This window comes from Zingiber officinale, chromosome 7B, assembly GCF_018446385.1.
Source record: "Zingiber officinale cultivar Zhangliang chromosome 7B, Zo_v1.1, whole genome shotgun sequence".
Taxonomy (NCBI): Eukaryota; Viridiplantae; Streptophyta; class Magnoliopsida; order Zingiberales; family Zingiberaceae; genus Zingiber; species Zingiber officinale.
The window spans coordinates 74,601,132-74,607,353 of NC_055999.1; the positions used below are offsets into that span (position 1 = coordinate 74,601,132).

Sequence of the window (6,222 nt, forward strand, 5' to 3'; positions counted from 1 at the left end):
AGATATACACTGGAAACGGAAGTGAACATAGTACCTTCTAAGTCAGAACTCTCTACTCCCATTGAATTATAGAATGGGCGTAAGCCTAGTCTGAAGCATATTCGGATTTGGGTGGTCTAGTACATGAGAGACACTGATAAGTTGGATAGAGTTCACTTGTTTGTAGGTTATCCTAGAGAAACGAAAGGAGGGTTATAGTCCTTAAAAATCAGAAGGTCATTGTTAGCACCAATGCACGATTTTTAGAAGAGGACTATGTAATAAACCATAAGCCCATAAGTAAATTTGTTCTTAAGGAAATAATAAAGGACACGTCTAATCTAGTACAAACTGTACAAGATGAAATATCACAAGAAACTACAACACGTATCACAGATGATACACAATTGCAGAAAGTGCCTCGTCGTAGTGGGAGGGTTGTTATGCAACCTAAAATATTCATGTTTTGGGAGAGTCTTTGGACTTGATCCCTGGTGAACATGAACCTAAATTCCCGGACATATGACGAAGTGCTCCAAGGTAAAGATGCAACATCTTTGAAAAGAGCAATAAATACAGAATTAGAATATATGTATTCTAATAAAGCACTATAAGAAAAACCCTCATAGACATCGGTTTTCCACCGCTATCTATTACAAAATCGACCGATGTCTATGAAGGTGATGTAAAAGGTCTGCCATTTTAGACATCGGGTTATAACCGGTGTAGTATCACTTAACGACACCGATTTTCGAATCGGTTATAAACCGGTGTAGTATCACTTAACGACACTATTTCAACAACGGTGTAAAACCGATGTAATATTAGTTAATGACACCGGTTTTAGCAAGGGTGGAAAACCGATATAATATCAGTATTGTTTAACGAAGCGGATTCGATTTCCGAAACAGTGAAAAACCGATATTATACAAACAAGTCAATATCCATGTAACAAACACATAAATATTATTCTTACAATATAAAAAGATAATAGATATTGTACACATCAAATCCGTATCCACAAATTACACAAATATTCATTTTACAATAGTATCCATAAAATACACAAATATTCTTTTTACAACATCAAAAGATAATAGATATTGTACACATCAAGGTAGTATCCACAATTTACATTCCATGCAAATGCATGCATCATCCAAAGTTTTAAAAAATCAAATACCTTTCCTACTCAAATGTAATCTAGCATGCATTCAGCCCACTCGAACCGCACTTCATCAATTTCAACTCTGGAGTACTTGAGATTTGTAAACTGTAAAAACACATAAATAATATATTAGTAAACCAAAACCAAAAATCATAGTTGAAAAAACAGTAAGAGTGCCAGGTAACAAGATAACTAATTGGAATGCTTAAAAAGAGAAATATTCATCAATTATCTCAACCACATTATATAGTGATAGATCTATCATTCCTGGGAAATTAATATAATCCAAACCGAAAATGAGGACTAAACTTAATATAAGAAAAAGAGTTATGATTAGATTCATTGATGACTGAAATTTTAGGCTAAATATAGAAAATAACTGAAAATGATGGTGCCTCTCAAATGAATTAATCCAGAAATAGATATTGATGGTGTACCAACTGTCACAAATCATTGTGATGTCAATAAAACAAAATAGTGTAGCACTAGAAACTGTGTTAAAAATGAAAACACCTTTTGTAGCAGAAATGCTAACAACCTAACAACTGAGATAGAGAATGTGAACACCTGTATGAAAGGATGCTGCAACAAACTATATGATGTACAATCGAGAAATGCAGCCATTGTTTTAAGAGCATGTGTCTGTGTATCAGCATCCTTGGATTGAACATGTGTTCTGTGATGGCTTGCACTTGTCTTATATTTCCTTCTAAGTAGTATTATTCATGCATTTGAAGTTGTCAAGTACCTTTACCATTTTTTATCTGTTTACCTAGATAGATCACATCTATGATCATCAAGTTTGATTAAAAATTGTATTAAATGATATTCATTAATTCTAACCTTTGTTCACTTTGCATGCAAAGTGATCACTCTACATACCATCTTTGTATCAACCATGTGGATATAGATGTCAACTTGAATGAGGGTATCCTTGTTCACATTAACATGGGCGTGAGTCTATGCAGGTGTAAACCACTCTTCCAATTTGACAGAAATATCTTTAGATTTCGTAAGACAATGAAACTCTTCACTATGTGCAGACAAAATCTGCACATTAAGGTTCCTAATAAGGAATTGAAAGCTCATAGCATTAGTACAAACACATTATTTGAAGAGAATATTTGCACGCTTGTGGCTGGACCTTCAGGTCGAGTATGCTTTGAGAGACATTGGTAGCTTTTCCTTTTCTTGAAAGATGGTTTAAGAGATATAATTGCTTTTCAAGCATATATATGTAGCATTTCCTCTTTGCCAATGAGAAATTAATCCCCTATCGCAACTTATCATACAACAAAACAATTTTTTTAAAAAATATATCTACTAATAGACATTGATGAGAATTAATATACACACCTAGATTTGTATCATACTATCATTATACAAACCAAGATTTAAAGCCAGTTATCCAATGTTATGTGTGCTTTTAGCTACAAGGGAAATTAAAGGCACTGTTTAAGATAATTTCTTTTGTAAACTTATAGTGTCAGTTCCTTTCCACCAAGTTGTATTTTATCTAGAGTTGCATTACTGTTTTAGCCAAAGCAAATACGTTGTTGTGTGATATCGTAGATATATTGGAGACTAAATATGGATGTTGTCATAGCAAAAAAAGAACAACATCTAACATGAAAAATAGGAAATAATAATTTTGTTAACATAAGGATATATACAGACTTTGTTGCATGTGTTGTTTCTTTTAGGATATATACAGATTTATGTTTGTATTAACTATTAAGGGATTCAAGTTAGCCAAAAATTAAGTTTCTTCTTTGGTTTTTCCTCCTTGACAACTCATATTTCGTATTAACAACACCTACTGTATACTAGTATTACCATGTCTTAATTCAGTTTCCTTTGTAGGAGACATGCACTGTTTATGATTAACATTAATTCAATCAAGGCTAGTAATTTTAGTATCAAAACAGATCTTTATTGTATGGTATGATAGATATATTGGAGGCCCAATATGGATAGCAGTTGTAGTATAACAAAAAAGAACAAGACCAAACATGAAGCATAAGTAATGATGAGGTTGTTAACAAGGATATGAAGTCAAATTTTATTGCATGCGCTATTTCTTTCAGATATATGATTGGTACGATATGTTTATATGAAGGGATTCAAGTTAGCTAGAATTTTCTATTTTTGGATTTTTCCCCTTGACAACTCATAATTAGCATTGATTATAGTTAACATTTGACATGTATTGCCATGTACAGTTCAGTTTCTTTTAGAGCATGCTTGCAGTGTTCAGGTTAAGAAGTTTTATCACGATGATGAGTCATTGAAGTGCCATTCAACATAATGAATCCAAACAATTCCTAATTTAACATGTTAATCTTAGTTAATTCTTATATTATTGCACATAATTTGACGGTGTAATTCAAACATGTTGCTTTTATTGAATGTACAAACAATTAGTCTAAGACACGCATGGTTATACATATAAATATAGAGAGAGACCCAAAGTCAACAAAGAAATCTCTCTGTTCATAAATATTTTTTATTTCATTAGTATAATGACAAAAACAATAATCCTAAAATAGCAAGTAACTAATGTCTATACTAACTCAGAATGCTATTTAATGTTCACTCAGTAACTAATTTGTATGTATATGACAATAGCAAGTAGAACAATAAGATTTAACTGTGCTTCATACAAATTTAGTAATACATGCAAAAAATTTAGGATTTTTAAAGTTCAAACTGCATATTAGATTTAGTAATGAACCATATAATATCTTTCTCATTTTTGTGTGAACGTATGTGGTGTCTATATGATCATCTAAAATTGCTGGCCATTAAAATTGATGGCAAAACAAAAATTTTGGATTACCAGATCCTAGTGCAGAGGTGGTGGCGCTACGGCCGGAGGATCCACTGGCCACCGGTCGGTACATTTGCACAGTGTGCGGCAAGGGCTTCCAGCGCGACCAGAATCTGCAGCTCCACATGCGCACTCATAACATCAACTACGAGCTCAAGAAGTCCGGCCGCAAGAAATCGGCTCATAACATCGACGGATTGAGAGTAGAGAATGGCTCGGCCATCGATTTCTATCTGGGTTCTTCCATTTCCTTGATGAATTCGACAGAGAAATCGGCTGGATTTGGGTCGACAAATCGTTCTTTGACAAACATGTGTCTCTATGGAACAGGGGAAAAGGCATCTGTCCAAGCAAATTCCACAGCTAAAAATGATTTCTTGGATAACACATCGGCCTCCCTAACTGAGACTGGGCAGAAGAGTAACCCCAGCACCGCCATCCCAATGCTCGGAAGCTTATCTTTCATGAACAACAACACAAGCCAGCAATTCCAAGCTCCAGTGATCTCCGGATCCTCATCCGGGTCAACCTTGCTGCAGAAGGCGGGGTTGATGAATTCCACCGCAATCACTCCCTTGCCCTCGTACTTCTCCGGTCTGGTGATGAAGACGCCGACGAATCTCTTCCAGACTCAGCAACAAGAGCATATGCTGCCGCCGGCCCCCGAGCCAAGCTTCCTCACCTCACTTCCGAATCTAAAATCCGTGCCTGGAAACATAAATTCATTCTCACATCACACGCAGGAGAACGATCACAGCAACCTGAGCAGGAGTGCCTTCTCGATCTACCGCCTGGAACACGGTGACATTTCGTCGAACAACTCACCGGTGACTTCCTACTTCCGCAATTTCGCGGATAGCACCGACTCCTACTCTTGGCAAAAAGGCAAGGCGCCCGCTGGCTTCGTGAATTACTTCCCCGACTCGACCATGGCGTCCGGAAATTTTCCTACAGGTAATCCAATTCAATCGCTTGTGAATCCGTATACTTTGTCCGACCACATCGTGCCGAGCAGTGGGCGAATGATGGAAATAGGAGGGCAGAGCATGATGAAGCCCGCTGAAACGGTGTCTCTACCTCCGCGTCCAATGGCGCGCTCTGCGGTGATGAGGCAGAAGGAGGAGGAAGTGTTCGATGATGGGGTCACAATGAATCTGCTGCGGCTACAAGAAGAAGGGGGCGGCGGAAGACGCGTAGGGAGGTCTCCACGGGAACACCAAAACAACAACGGGGCAGAAATAAGAGATTCGGATTAAAGAAAACAAAAGCAAATATAAAGATAGAATTATGGAAGAAGGGTGGTGAGGTTGGAAGGAAGAATAAAAAAGAAACATTGAAAAAAGAGAAAGAGGTAGAAGAAGAGGTTCAAAGGTGCTACCTTGTTGAACCAAATCCCACGGGCAGATTGGATTGCGTGGTGGAGGTCAGAAAATGGCGAGGCGGAGGCGAGCTCCTTGGCGAAATGCTTGCTACCGCAGCACATCCTCCTCCGTCCACGAAAAAGATGTCATCTTTCGTAGATCTAGGAAGGGGAAGAGGGAGATGAGGTGAGGAGGAAAGTGGTGATGGCGTCGCGATGATATACGATAGACAGCCCGATATAGGTTTAGGTTTAGAGGGAAGAGTGAAGTGTTGTAAGTTTCGGCTAAGTACCGGTCGGAAAATTAAATTATTTTATTTTATCATAGACACCGGTTTTAAAAACCGCTGTTAAAATCGGTGTCTATTAACGAAAAAAAGGTGCTCATAGATATCGGCTTAAAAAACCGATGTCTATGAGCGAAAATCTACGATTATAGACATCAATTTTTGAAAAAACCGGTGTAAAATACTCAAAGACATCGGTTTTTGCTTAAAACCGTTGTTGTTCCATCGATGTCTATGAGGGTTTTTCTTGTAGTGAAGTCTGAGAGCTTGTAGAACCACCAAATGGTGTAAAAGTCATTGGGTGTAAATAGGTCTACAATAGGAAAAGAGGGGTAGACAGGAAGGTGGAAATTTTCAAAGCAAGGCTTGTTGAAAAATGAAACTTTTTCGCCGGTAGCCATGCTTAAGTCTATCCGGATTCTTTTATCTATATGGACTATGAGATTTGGTAAGTGGATATCAAGACAGCTTTCCTTAATGGAAGTCTTGAAAAAAATATCCATATAAATCAACCAGAAGGGTTGATTGAAAAAGGCAAGGAGCATCTAGTATGTAAGCTCAATCGGTCTATGGACTGAAGCAAAGCTTCAAGGTCTTG

The 6,222-nt window shown here is 37.4% G+C and overlaps 1 long non-coding RNA gene across 1 annotated transcript; it reads right to left on the reverse strand.

The window, feature by feature from the left end:
- Window positions 1–1,192: 1,192 nt before the first annotated feature.
- Window positions 1,193–5,568, reverse strand: LOC122006031. The gene is made up of 3 exons (XR_006118603.1): window positions 5,356–5,568; window positions 3,987–5,180; window positions 1,193–1,252 (listed from the first exon to the last, which is right to left on the reverse strand). It is a non-coding gene; the product is annotated as an uncharacterized LOC122006031 (long non-coding RNA).
- Window positions 5,569–6,222: the final 654 nt, after the last annotated feature.